Genomic DNA, 15,400 nt, shown 5'->3' with positions numbered 1-15,400 from the left:
ACTACACAATGGCAGACACTATCCTGAGAAACAGTTACTGTAAAAAAGATTTAGGGGTCACGCTGGACAAACAGAGGAACATGAGCTCCCAGTGTGATGCTGTAGCCAAAAGTGCTAATGTTATCCTTGGATGCATAAACAGGGGAATCTCAAATAGGAGTAAAAGCTTATTTTACCTCTGTATTTGGCACTGGCGTGACTGTAGCTGTAAAGCTGTGTCCAGCTCTGGTGCCCACAATTTAAGAAGAATGTTGAAAAATTGAAGAGGGTTCAGAGAAGAGTCACAAGAATCATTAAAGCAATAGAAAATCTGTTTTATAGTGATAGATTCAAGGAGCTCAATCTATTTATCTTAACAAAGAAGGTTGGGGATGATGTGATTACAATCTAAATGGGGAACAAATATTTAATAATACACTTTTCAATCTAGGAGGAAAAGGGTTAACACTGTCCAATGGTGGGACGTTGAAGCTAAACAAATTCAAACTGGAAATAAAAGGCATAACTTTTTACTAGTAAAAGTAATTAACAATTGGAACAATTTACCAAGGGTCATGATGGATTCTCCACCACTGACAACTTTTTTTAAATCAAGACTGGATGTTTTTCTAAAAGATACAATCTAGGAATTATTTTGGGGAAGTTCTGTGGCCTGTGTTATACAGCAGGTCAGACTAGATTATCACAATGGTTCTTTCTGGCCTTGGAATCTATGAAAACCCACTACCTTGAATTGCACTCAAAAACAAACAGGAAGCCAAGAAAACAGAAGAACTAATATATACAAAACTAAAATAATGCTCTATTTGAGTATGCAAACAGTTAATAGAAAATATGTCATCATAATGCCAGTACTGCCAACCCTAAAGTTCCAAAAATCATGAGATTGGCCTACAAACCATGTGATTTTAAAAATATATATATAGTGTGCTTTTTGGTCTCTCTTTGAATTTTCTCCTCCCCTCTTTTGAGAATGGTGCTGGCTGCTTCTCTCCTTTCTCCCCCACCCAAAACCTCCTCTCGGTTCCTGAAAGGAGGAAGGGGAAAGACTTCTATCTGCCTCCCTCAGCAGCATCCACTGGGTGCTATGCCCCAAGAGGACAATCAGAAGGAGCCTGCCCCTAGGCAGGGCTGAAATTCCCAAGAGGGCTGGAACTTCTTTTATCAGGTGAAGACTGGCTCCATATACAACCAAAATCTTATTATTTGTGAGGAAATCATGAGTATTGGCAACACTCATGAATATAAAATTGTCAGATCCAATCCTGCAAGCATTTTAACATGAGGTATTGATGCCTGTTTTCATGAGCACTCCCATTGCCATCAAGCAGGACAAGGGCCTACATTTTTCAGTGCACAGTTATGTATCTCTACCCCTTTTTGATATTTAATTTTTGTAACGTGGTTCAGAACACAGTTTAGTCCTGCACATTGACTGCCTTGTAAGGAATGACAATACATGCTGTGATTCACGTATGATTGTAGAGTTCATGTGTTTATCTTTTGATAATGGAGAGTGCGGCTCCCTTGTGGGTCAGACTCTCAGCTTGTGTAATTCAGGGTAGCTCCATTGCCTTTACTGGATCTATGCCAAGTCGCAGCAGATGAGGATCTTGCTGAATGCATGACTGGTATCCTAGCATTGCCTGTAATTATGGAGAAGATGTAATTTCAATGCTCTTGGTTGTACAGTTCCACATGATCAGCCAGCAATAAGTAGGGGGAAGGGCCATGCTATACTGTATCAGGAAGGCTGAGTCTAAAATCTTGTTGACTGTAAATTACATATTTAATGCAGTGTTGTTGTAGGCGTATTGGTTCCAGGATATTAGAGAGACAACTTGTTGGTCCAATAAAATAAATATTACCTCATCCGTATTTAATGCAAGCTTTCTGGCTACCAAGGATTTCTTTCCTGATTGCCATAGGGGCACAAAAGGGCTTGCATTCTTAGTTGTAAAAATAAAACCCAGTACTTATTGTTACTGCTAACAAACCCTGGATGCCTGAAGGTGTATCTGAGTAAAATGATCTGACAATGCTATCTTAAGCCAAAGTCAAGGTTTAAGCGTAAACCACATTGTTTTCTAAGCTTGCTTGTTTTTTTTTTTGCACCCGCCAACTGGCTTGCAGCTGTGTTGTAAATGAGGTTTCCAGTGCTTAGTGTTAGCCACTGATTAGACACAGATTCAGAGCACATGGAACCTGCTCCTGCTGATTTACTGTTGCCACTGACCTGAAATGTTTACAAATATTTTACAGTTTTTTCCCCCCCAAAGTCATTTACTACTGCTGTGTTTCTGTTCTGACAGAAGCTTGCAGATTTGTACCTTTCCATGTCTGCCACCTCCTTTTTTTGGTATTCCTTACCATATTGCAGCACAACAGGGAAATTAAGGACACTCTCATGCATGTGCCAATGCCTTGCTAGAAAACATGAACAATTTTATTACAGAAATAATTTTGTTTAGTAGGTTAATTAGGTCAAGATTGCGCATTTAGGCAGAGCCCAGGGGCATGGTACATAGTTGCATCACAGCAGGAAATGCGCTTGAAAAGAATTCTGTCTGAAAGTCTTCCAGGATACAGTTCCTCCAGATTTTCCCTTTTACACTTAAATGGGTGTATGCTGTTGTGACATTGATTACAAAGTTTATAATCCACTGAGTGTGTTCATCCTATTTGTATGAATGTATCATTCTGAAGCTAGAAATATGAAGTATTATTCTGAAATCCTATTGTAACTATACAAAGTGTGGGCCATTAATGGTGGCTTGGAATCTTGATGGCTCCCATTAACTTGGACAATTGGTTGTGAATGGCTCTGTTTACTCACAAGCCTACCTGTGTTCATGTGAGTCAGGCCGGAAAGTATAGAGGCTTGGGGTTTCACAGGACATGTGACCATGTCACCTGGTACTGGACTCCATCTTAAACCTGAGGCTTTTCCATTTAGAAGGAGGGGTGGGGACCAAAAGAGACAAAAGATTCCTGCCTTGTGCCAAAGCTATAAAAGGGGGTGGAACAGAACAAAGGGGGCTGTAGTCAGGAGAAATCCCCTAGTTACCACCTGAGCTGGAACTAACAAGAACTGTACCAGGAAAAGGACTGGGCCCAGACTAAGGAGGAGTCTAGTCTGTGAAAGAAGCTTATTGGAACATCTCTGAGGGTGAGATTTACCTGCATTCAGTTTCTTTAATGTATTAGGCTTACATTTGTGTGTTTTGTTTTATTTTGCTTGTTAACTTACTTTGCTCTATCTGTTATTACTTGAAACCACTTAAATCCTACTTTTTATACTTAATAACATCACTTTTGTTTATTAAACCCAGAGTAAGTGATTAATACCTGGGTGAGCAAACAGCCGTGCATATCTCTCTATCAGTGTTACAGAGGGCAGACAATTTATGAGTTTACCCTGTGTAAGCTTTATACAGAGTAAAATGGATTTATTTGGGGTTTGGATCTCATTGGGAACTGGGTGTCTGGGTGCTGTAGATAAGTGACTTGCTGAGCAGTTTTTGGTTAAAGTCTGCCGCTTCGGGGGCTTGGACCCCAGACCTGGGTCTGCATTGAAGCAGACTAGCATGTCTGGCTCAACAAGGCAGGGTTCTGAAGCCCCAAGCTAGCAGTGGAAAACGGGCTCAGAGGTAATTTCAGCATGTCAGGTGACAGTCCCAAGGGGGTCTCTGTGACCGAGCCCATCACAGCTGTGTCAGCCCTTTAGAAGCAATAGTGTGTAGTGAGGAGCTGAAGCTCTAGATCTGCCAGGTCCTTGCCCCTTTCTGTCTCCTGCCTACCCATTAGGTCTTAAGAGGAGTATATAATGTGTAGCCCTTGCTCTTCCCTCTGCCCAGAGCTTTGATCCAAGTAGATTCTATGTACCCACTCAGGTAGAGACAGAGGATCCCTTACCCCACAATGAAGTTGCTATACCCTGGTCCAGTTCCCCTCTGGCTGGACATCAATCTGTAAAGGTAGACCCAGGCATCCAGCCCATGTGCTCCTAAGTCAACAAGGTCTTGACTGGGATGCCTCACTGTTCCTAGCTCTGGGTCTGGGTGTCTAGGGGCTTGTCTATCTGTAGAGTTAACATGTGGCAAGTCAGGTAGTAAATGTCGAGTACTTTAGCCTGCCATGCTCTAACTGATCATGTGGACACTGCTATCACCCTTTAAAAGTGCTGTAGTGTGCTTTGACCTACTGCTGTTTGCAAAGCCTACTAGGGAACTTTTAGGGCACAGCAGCAGGGTCCATTCAGACAGTGCATGCCATCTCTCCAAAAAAGATGTGCCCTAAGGCACACTCCCAAGGGGCAAGCCTCATGTCTGCCCCCTTTCTTGGGATGTCGGAGCTGTATTAGATCCTGAAGCCAGTCCAGGCCCCCAGTTGCTTATACATGTTTCTTCAGCATTTCACCTCACTGAGGACTCTGAGCTTCTCAATTAACCACTTCAGGGACAACCATAGGATAGGTGAACAAGGAATACAGGCTTAGCAGAGGAACTTCTTAACCACAGTCACTTTTACTCTTAAGAAAGTACTAGAGTTACAGTACTTTACAAAATAAACACTCCTGAGATGGTCCCCTCTGAGTCTGATCTCATCCCTTCTGTGAGTCTGAGGTCTGATCAGCATACCAGGAAAAGCAGAGTTCCTCCTGCCCCATCTCTCTCCAGCCCAATCTTCTGACACATGGCAGTGGATGGCCCCCTTTGTCAGAGGAATTACCCCCCCACACACAAACACCTTAAATAGTTTGTTCCATTGAAATTACAGCCCCATCCCCCAGACAGGATTCTGTAGGGAGTGAATTGTCCCATAATGATGGGCCAGTAGTTGAGTGGCAATCAAAGTTGATGGCCCTAGAGTTCTCTTTTATGGCTTCTCAGCCATAGCCATTCAGATAGGTGCCAGGTCCCTAATGCAAAATGATGTACTAATTGAAAATGGAGGTTACTCTATGACATGAAGGTCTCAAGGAAGGTTATAATCCAAGATAGAGGTTACAATGCAAAATGGAGTTCACAATTTGATACAGACCTATCCCATAACAGTCACAGTGACCACACAGGACAGAGCACAATCTAGTCCTGACTAGTATTGAGTGATATCATGCACCTGTCACTGCTTTGCTAGATGCTTGCGTAATTATTGGAGTTCCTCTGTAATATCAAGACCTAGGGTGCTAGTGGTGTCCCCAGTGTACCACATCACAGAGGCAAGCACTGTAGATGCTTGAGCAGCTAGGCTGTGTAGGTGCTAGTTCTAGTAGGTCCCAATAACCACTCAGACACATGGCTACAGGAAAGGATTTTACTGCAGCTGGCAGGAAAGGGGAAAGTTGCAAATGTTCTAGGTACAAAGTAGAGCTGTCAAGCGATTGAAAAAATTAATTGGATTAATTGCACTGTTAAAAAATAATAGCATACTATTTAAATATTTTGGATGTTTTCTACATTTTCAAATATATTGATTTCAATCATAACACAGAATACAAAATGTACAATGCTCCGTTTATATTTACAAAATATTTGCACTGTAAAAAACAAAAGTATTTTTCAATTCACCTGATACAAGTACTGTAGTGCAATCTCTTTATCGTGAAAGTTAATTCTACATTTGTAAGTTCATGTACAAAAAAATAACTGCATTCAAAAATAAAACAATGTAAAACTTTAGAGCCTACAAGTCCACTCAGTCCTATTTCTTGTTCAGCCAATTGCTCAGACAAACAAGTTTGTTTACATTTGCAGGAGATAATGCTGCCCGCTTCTTGTTGACAATGTCACCTGAAAGTGAGAACGGGTGTTCTCATGGCACTGTTGTAGCTGGCATCACAAGATATTTACATGCCAGATGCACTAAAGATTCATATGTCCCTTCATGCTTCAACCACCATTCCAAAGGACATGCGTCCATGTTGATGACGGGTTCTGCTCGATAACAATCCAAAGCAGTGCGGACCGACGCACGTTCATTTTCATCATCTGAGTCAGATGCCACCAGGAGAAGGTTGATTTTCTTTTTTGGTGGTTTGGGTTCTGCGGTTTCTGCATCGGAGTGTTGCTCTTTTAAGACTTCTGAAAGCATGCTCCACACCTCGTCCCTCTTAGATTTTGGAAGGCACTTCAGATTCTTAAACCTTGGGTCGAGTGCTGTAGCTACCTTTAGAAATCTCACATTGGTACCTTCTTTGCGTTTTGTCAAATCTGCAGTGAAAGTGTTCTTAAAATGAACAACACTTGCTGAGTCATCATCCGAGACTACTATAACATGAAATATATGGCAGAATGCAGGTAAAATAGAGCCGGAGACATACAGTTCTCCCCCAAGGAGTTCAGTCACAAATGTAATTAACACCTTATTTTTTTAACGAGCGTCATCAACTTGGAAGCATGTCCTCTGGAATGGTGGCCGAAGCAGGAAGGGGCATATACATGTTTAGCATATCTGGCACATAAATACCTTGCGATGACAACTACAAAAGTCCCACGTGCATGCCTGTTCTCACTTTCTGGTGACATTGTAAATAAGAAGTGGGCAGCATTATCTCCTGTAAATGTAAACAAACTTGTTTGTCTTAGCAATTGGCTGAATGAAAAGTAGGACTGAGTGGACTTGTAGGCTCTAAAGTTTTACATTGTTTTGTTTTTGAGTGCAGTTATGTAACAAAAAAAATCTACATTTATAAGTTGCACTTTCATGATAGAGATTGCACTACAGTACTTGTATGAGGTGAAATGAAAAATACTTTATCATTTTACAGTGCAAATATTTGTAATAAATAATATCAAGTGAGCAGTATACACTATTCTGTGTTGTAATTGAAATCAATATATTTGAAAATGTAGAAAAACATCCAAAATATTTAATAAATTTCAATTGGAATTCTATTGTTTAACAATGCGATTAAAACTGCGATTAATCACGATTAATTTTTTTGAGTTAATCGCATGAGTTAAATGCAATTAATCAACAGCCCTAGTACAGAGTCTTAAAAGTTACAGTTCAAAGTGAGCAATAGCAGTAAATGTTTAAGTCCCTGAGGCAGTTCAGTGAGGAGTCAGGGCTCTTCAGGCCTAGTGCCTGGAGTGCCCTCTTCTGTCCAATCTCTAATCAAGCCAATAAGCATTTGTGCGTTTCCAAGACAGGTTCATTTGGTGTATCTCACGGGGACTCCTCTGTGCTGGTTCCCTGCACAGCTGCTGCTGCTTCTGCATATGTCCCACACAGACCTACCCCCATCTGCGATGTCTGGCAGTCACAGCCTGTTCCACGTGCAGCTGTGTCTACAGTTTCTGGGGGCTTCTCTCTAGCTCCCTCCTGCCATACAACTCCCACTCCCAAACAGAGCTTAACTACTTCCTGGTTCAGGACTTTTCTGCTTACTGGCCACGTGAAGGGGAATACAATGGAAAGAGGGCTGATGGGTCCCTGCATAGCCAGGAGGAAGGAGATGTACAATAGGGAGGGGGCTGATCAGAGCTGTAATCCCCTGCTTTGCAGATCCATCACACATGTGTCACTTCCTCTCTTAATACCATGCCACAAGTTTATCAAAAACCAAAAGACCTCCACCTTGAGAAATCATGGTTCTTTTCTAAGAGAAATTCACTGCTGGCACAAGTACAACTATCAACCATAAGGTCTTGAAATAAACAGAGAGGTAAAATAAATAAAGTCTGGAAATCCCACCAGATTCACTGCATTGGCTGTGTGGGCCTGATTCTGCTCTTATGACACTGTTTTTACACTGCTGTAACCCTATTGGCTTAACCCCACTGGGCTGCAACCTCACTGACCCATATTTCTTGATTTTGCACCTGGGTAAGTAAAAGCAGATGCAGGCCTATGAGCTCTCAGTGTGCCCATGATTATCAGGTGGTGTTGTGCCCCTCAGTTCCTACTGATCCAAAACTGATCCTAACCATTTGTGCAGAAGGACCATATTATTTTGCCCCACCATTTTCATATAAACAGGGGTAGGATTTAACCCTTAATGGATATTAATTGAGGGATGTCAGAAAGAATGCAAATTGGTTAACTTTGCAAATCAATTAGTGCAAGAATGGAATCCCAGTCACAAAAACTGTAATGATTCATAGGACCTTGTGGAGTAGTTTTGTGGATACTGTGAAGAAGAACTGAAGAAAGCTGACTGCAAATAATGAAACTAAATATGGCAACACATACTGTGAAAACCTAGTATTGTCCAGGTAAGTATTTTTTCCCCCCTGTTAATACGTGGTTGTCAGTTTTGAAAAGCAACAGTAGTTTTAATATATTGACATGAGCAAAACAGTACCATGTATACCACACATGCACTCCATGTTTTATGGAGCATTTCATATTATATTCCAAAATATATACATTCATTTCACATTTAAGACTGACTTCACCTTATTTTAAATTTTGTACCCACTTTATTAGACATGGCAAATACAGTAGCACTCAATGCATGTTTCTCCCTCCATTATTAAAACATGCAGTCACACCACAAGGTGCTATAATTGCATGACAAATTGTAAGTCCTTCTCCTTATTGGCCAGATGCAGTCCACATTATGTGCCCATGTGCATAAGGCACTCCCCAGCATGGCCTATTATATTCTGGGTAGTACCATAGAGGGTGGTAAGCAAACTGTGCACAGCCACTACTCCCCCTCCCATGTGAGTGGGCAGACAGGAGTGGGTGAAAACAATGCACAGCTAAACCAGTGCAGCCGGAAAAATAATCTGCATCAGGTACAGACCTAGTGTAGATTACTTCCCTAACTGGCACAAACGTGTGGGGTGCGAGGCAGGGGAGAATCAGGGACCAGATTGTGACTCTGAGCAAAAGTCTGGTTTCTGAACTGCTCCCCATGCAGGGTAATTACACATTGGTCCTTACTCGGGGCTTGTGGAACAGGCATAATCTAGCCCTATGCTAGCAATTCAATAGGCTGAGAGGTAAAGGGCACATTTGTTATTATTGTGAAACTCCATAATTAATGAAAATTGCTGGAGTAGCACATGCACACACATCTGCTACATTGTGGTCTCAGTGCTGTAAAGAATATTTCATTTTCTAGTGCTTTTTTTTTTCTCGTCTCACCCTAGCAGTTAAACCTTCACTTTTTCATAGTAGAATTTCTTGTGAAAGTAGCAGGCAAATTTATGAACCAAGGTGTATATATATCTACAGCAAAAAGCTACCCATATTTGCTTCACTTCGTGGTTTGCTCCAACCAGCCATAGACCCAGCCATCCTCACTGATCAATGGGAAACCAGCAGTAGCAGTCAGGAGAGCAGACGTGGTTAACAGTTAACATCACTGTTTCTGATCCATGCGTCTCCAGACGCTCATCAGCAGCAGAACAACTGTTGAATTATTCTCATAGTGCTCTCACATGACGAAACAATATATTGGGACAAACTTCACCTGGCAGATTTGCAATAAGGGGCTAAAAATGAGCTATTCTGAACTGTCACCATCTCAAATCCAAGGGGCTGAGGCCCCTCTGGTTAATAACTGCGAGAGAGCAAGGGAAAAAATAAAACAAAAAGGAGTACCTCCAATGTGTAACATATTGTTACTTGTGCCAGGAAATGCTAAAATAATTTTGCGAGATGGTGTAGCATACATTTATGGAAATGCCTGGGAGTTAGTGAGTAGTGAGCAAATAATTCTCAAATCTCTATTCAATTAATTGATTCCCTTATTCTATTGTCCACAACCTAGTTGTGATTCCTCATATTTCATAATTATTTGTGAATTTTAATGCTATTGACCATGCACAGTTCTTTGAGGGTATTTGATGTTCACTATTCCAGCTCTATTACTTGGTTGTGAATAGTCCAATTGATCACACAGTACTGGTTCTGTGCCTTCCTAGTGGTTGAAATTCATGACTGTTCAGATGACCAGCATAAGGCCTATACTTTAAGTGGAACTGAAGTGGCGCATAACCTTGCACTAGTGTAACCCACTGGTGAGTGAGAATTACAGGGCTCTCTCTGTTTGGGTAGAAAAGGAGGAGTGAAAGCCATTCAGAGGTAAATTTTAGCCCAGGCTGATTTATGTGAGAATTTAACATTTAGTTTTGGCAAATACTTTTATATGTGACTTTGCAATTTCCTTTTCATAAATATTTACATCAATAAAAGTCAAATCTCACAACAAGGAAACAGGCTGAATTCATTTAAAAATGGAAGCAAATCTTTGCAAAAAGCTGTTTGCAGTAGTTGCCTAGCCCTAGTGAATACAACATTCTATTTTGCTATTCCAATAAAGAACAACTATTTGTAGCAGAAAGAGAGAGGGCCTAGTGCAATGCCTGAACCAAAATCAGGCCCCGCTATGAAGCAAACACCTGTTTACAAGTTTACTGTCCAGTACATGAACTTGGCAAAAACATGGCTGGCGTTGCTAAAACACCGGCACTCTGAAGAAGTACTAGGCACGATGTATTCACATACAGACATTCTAGAAGACTAGTACAGATACACCCCGACATAGAGTTATGGTATAAACACAATCCCGGGAAATGGTACAGGAACACACTGACCATGAGTAAAGAGAAGGACATGAGGAAAAATGATGGATGGAGATGTTTTGTTTGAACCAGCAGGTACAAGGTATAGAGTCAGTAACTAACAATGTCAAGAGTGTAATACTTTACTGGTTGGTATCAATGAATAAAAGAGAAATCACAAGAGGGGGCAACTTTGTCCAGCCTAGGGGACAGCAGAAAGTCCCGCCGCTGACTGAGCTGAGATTCCATTGTAATGAGCATACATGTGTTACTGTACCTGTAGACATTGATCTGGGGAGCTAAGACCATGCTTCGTTGACAATAAACTTGGGTGAACGCCTTCACCACCAAACCGAGTCTGTGGTTTTTCTGGGTAATAATATCAAGGTCTGCTGGGTTAGCTATCTGCACAGAGCCTGGAAAGCATACGAGAGAACACATATGCACGCCAACTGGTAATATTGTTATCACATCAGCTAACATCACGGTGGAATTTCAGGCCATTCAATAACATCTCTGTAATCTTTCCATAGAAATTACAGTATGTGTAATGTTTCATAACACATTGTCTAAAAATAGCATTCTTTCTCTTTCCTTTGAATACATAAGGTGCAGATTAAAGCCCCCATTCCTGCAAACTATTTTGTATGTGCCTAACTTCACTTGCATGAGTAGTCTTACTGACTTCAGGTTTCAGAGTAGCAGCTGTGTTAGTCTGTATCCGCAAAAAGAACAGGAGTACTTGTGGCACCTTAGAGACTAACAAATTTGTTAGAGCATAAGCTTTCGTGGGCTACAGCCCACTTCTTCGGATGCATCTTATGCTCTAATAAATTTGTTAGTCTCTAAGGTGCCACAAGTATTCCTGTTCTTTTTACTGACTTCAGTGGGCTTTAAAATGTGGTCAGCCTGATCCTAGCTGAGGTAAATTGGTGACTTCAACAGTGCTCTGCCAGTTCATACCAGTTGAGGATCTGGCCAATGATGCATATACTGCAAAATAATAAAATGATGTTGAATATCACAATGAATAATAAAATTAAATCATCCTCAGCATTTAAGTATCGCTTGGTAGAACATGCTAAAAAAAGTATCTAACAATCCCTCTCCTCTTTCTTTTACACAATTTACACTATTTATACAATTTCCTTCACATTAAATGTATTCAGACTAACATTTTAACATCAGTTAATGTTTTTGCTCCTCACAATGCATTATACATTTTGTATTCTATTTTTTATAAGAAGGTAAAAATATTGATACAAATTTCCTGTCATAAAAAGTGCTGGTGTTTACTTCCCATGAGTGCCTGATGACTAAGTCCTGCTCTTAATAACAACATTTAGATGTTAGCCACAGTTGCCAAGTTTCACAATAAGCCAAAAATCAAGCTAATCCCATTTCAAAACGAGGCCAAAACAAGCCAATCCCTTAGAATCCCAACACTCTATGTGACTAGATCCCCCCGGCATGCAGTCTGGGACTGTGGTGGGCCTGCTTGCCGGGAGCAAATAAAAAAAAAAAAAAAAAAGGCAACAAGTTACATGCCAAACAAGCAACAAGCCAAAAACTAGCCAACAAGCAACTCACAAGCCAATTAAGCCAAAAACTAGCCCAATTTCTGTGGGTTTTTTTTGCAGATTTGGCATGTCTGCTTAGGACCTCATTCTGAAAGGTAGTTGAGGACACTGTCACTCCTCAGGATCAATCCCTTTTGTAGAAATGACATTAAATAATACAAACATTTAATTAATCCTCACAATGGCCCTGTTGAAGTAAGCAAATATCAGCCCAGTTTTACAGATGGGGAAACTGTCTCAAAGGAGGATGAGTGACTTTTCCAAGGCCACACTGAGGCTGAAATCAGAACTCAGGGGTTCCTGGCTCTCAACGCTGTGATCAGTCCACTAGCCTATGTTGCCTGTGTTGCTATTGAGTTGGTTTCCAGACTGCTTTCAGAAGCAGTGTGACTACTTTACAAGCTGGCAGGAACAAGTAAATCTTGAAGTTCCCCATGGTGCAGAAAAAACAGATTGGAATATTGAAGATTGAAAAGTAGGTCAGACTTAATCAATGCATTTTTAAATAATCCAGACTTTAAATTAAACCCTAATATCAAATGGATGAATGTTCTGCTCTGTGCCAGTAACCAAAGCTTCACCCTAGTGCTTTTATTATGTTAAAATTCTTGTTCACACAGAAATGGCTTATGCACATTTACATCAAAAAGGCCATGAGAGGATCTGCAAAATTAGACTTCCAATTCTAAATAAGAAAAAGTGCACAAAGAGGATGGGAATGGGGCCAAGATGTACTAAGAACAGCATCATCATTTACCTGGGAGATATTACATGTAGAAAAATCACTGCTTTGGCTTGGAATGCTGGAATCGTCTTGCCAACTACCTTCTGATTCCACTGCCCATGGCAAATTGAAAGAATTTTATCTATTATTTCCTCAGAACAATATTTTTCATTTGCTATTAGGCTATTTTTATGGGCTCTATTTTATGATTGAAACATAATGTGTGCTCAGCTGCTCTGCAATCTTGCCTTGTGCTCTGGAAAGGACTATAAATTGTAACAGCTCTCTGCATTCCTTCTGCCACTGGGTGTTGACACTGGAGCTGATCCACATACTGCCTAAACCTAATGCTAGATCTAATGGTGAGATAATGCCAGATACAAAAGAAGCAGATACATAAGGAGGACAGGAGCAGCTCATAAGTGGAAATTCAAAAGCTTGTAAGTTAACTCTGCGCCACACAGAAAAACATAGTCTGATGAATTTTTACTCTTCCTACCTTCCCACATCCTCCGTTCTCTCAGTAGACCTCCCAAGTACTGTGAGAGGGTGTCCTGCAAAGGGTTTTGGCCCTCATGTCCCTAGGTGCATTACTGAACAGAACTGTTGCTGAGGAGGTCTACTTTGCAAGACATGGGATGTCATTTCGGAAGCTGGCAGGAATGGGAATGAGAATGGTAGAACCAATTTCCATTGTTTGTGTTTGTCTGTCTCTCTGTTCTAGTTACTTACCTTAGACCTTAGTCCATCCCATGCTTTGCTGCACATTGGGCTACCCACATTTGCCATCCTTGCCTGTGAACTGCCTTTCTCTCCAAATCTTCCCATTTCATGTTGAGGTGCTTGATGTCGTTCAGAACTGTTTGTTTCCATGTTATTCAGGGTCTTCCTCTTTTTCTTCTTGCGTTTTCTGGCTTCCATTCAAGGGCGGTATTTGGTAAGCATTCTTTTTCCATTCTCAGCACATGTACCAGCCACTGATGTCTTCTTTTGTAGATTATTTGTGAGAGGGTGCCTTATCCAGTAATTTTTCTGACTTCTTCATTCGTCTTCCTATCTCTATATGTTATTCCCAATATTCTTCTCAGACACTTGTGATGAAATGCATCCAGCTTTTGCATATCTTTCTTGGTAAGTTGCCATGTCTCACTGCTATATGTTGTGATGACGATAACAATTGCTTTGTACACGTTCAGTTTTGTCTTGAGGGAGATGTTTTTGAGTTGCCAGATGTTTTTGAGTCTTCCAAATGCAGTGTTTGCCTTCCTGATTCTTCTTCTTATTTCCTCGAACTAGTACCATCTTGGCTGATGGTTCTTCCAAGATACGTAAAATTTTCCACCTTCTCCAGTTTCTTCTCCTTCAATTTTTATTTCTGTTCCTGTAATCCCCATTAACATGACTTTACATTTCTTTGCATTGTATCTCAAACCTATCTTCTCCACTACTTCTTTTACTTAGTTTGTGCATTTTTTGTAGTCCGTTGACATCTTCATTGATAAGAGTGATGTCATCAGCAAAGTCTAGATCAAATTGTTGCTGAATTGTTCCAGCTTAGGCCATATGTATCACTGTCAGATTGTTTTAATCCATAGTCAATGACTAGCATAAACAAAAAAAGGAGACAGGACGCACCCTCGCCTTACACCTGTCTTGATGCTGAATGGCTTACTCAATCTATTTTCCATTTTAATACAGCATTTTGAGTTGGCATAGAATGCCTTCATAATGTTGATTAATTTTGTTGGAATTCCATATTGTTCCACAATTTTCCACGTTGTTTCTCTGTTTACAGTATCAAATGCCTTTTGAAAGTGTACAAAATTGATGGCAAGACTGCCTTGGAATTCAATTATGTTCTCAATAATCCGTCTCAGGGTGAAAATAGCATCTGTGCACGATCTCCCTTGTCTAAATCCAGATTGTTGTTCACGTAGGATGGTATCCATTTAGTTACTAGATCATCAGAAAGAACTATGATATGCACAGAAAAGGCCAGATTTACTCTTACTGGCAAACAGAGATCCATATCATACCACACTGCACCAGCCTGCCCGTAGCACCCCATCCATGATTGAATCCCAAGAGGGAAGGCAGGGCATCTCCCAATATCACCCTGCTCTATAGGTTTCACCCTTGAAGCTCTACTAGTGATTTGAAAGGAGCCCTATTGACATGGGTGGCAGTAAGGAGGGACTTAAGTACTGTACCCCCCATAGCCGCTGTGCAGACCCCTTTCCCAGCCAGCCCTGACCACTCTGGACTGACTGGTGAAGGTCCTTTGGCAGTGTGGATACTTGCAGGTACTTTGCACATCCACAAGCCACCATGCTCCGATGGACTTTCCACTTCCTAGTGCCTTTTGTCAGGGGCTTGGAATTAAGTTGGTCCATGCTATACAGTTTATTTAGCCATTATTACTTTTCTATTAGTATTAAATCAGGCCAGACACTTACATCCAATCACTGACATTGGGCTTGCATCTTGCCAGTTTCAAAATCGCCATATCTGATTACTAGAATTAGTTCCAGAAATGCCAGTTATTCAATGTTTTAAAATATACACTTCACAGTTTA

Source organism: Terrapene carolina, unplaced genomic scaffold (assembly GCF_002925995.2).
Source record: "Terrapene carolina triunguis isolate 2854851 unplaced genomic scaffold, T_m_triunguis-2.0 Scaffold42, whole genome shotgun sequence".
In the NCBI taxonomy this organism is placed as follows: Eukaryota; Metazoa; Chordata; order Testudines; family Emydidae; genus Terrapene; species Terrapene triunguis.
Note: the sequence above shows the minus strand (reverse complement) of the source record.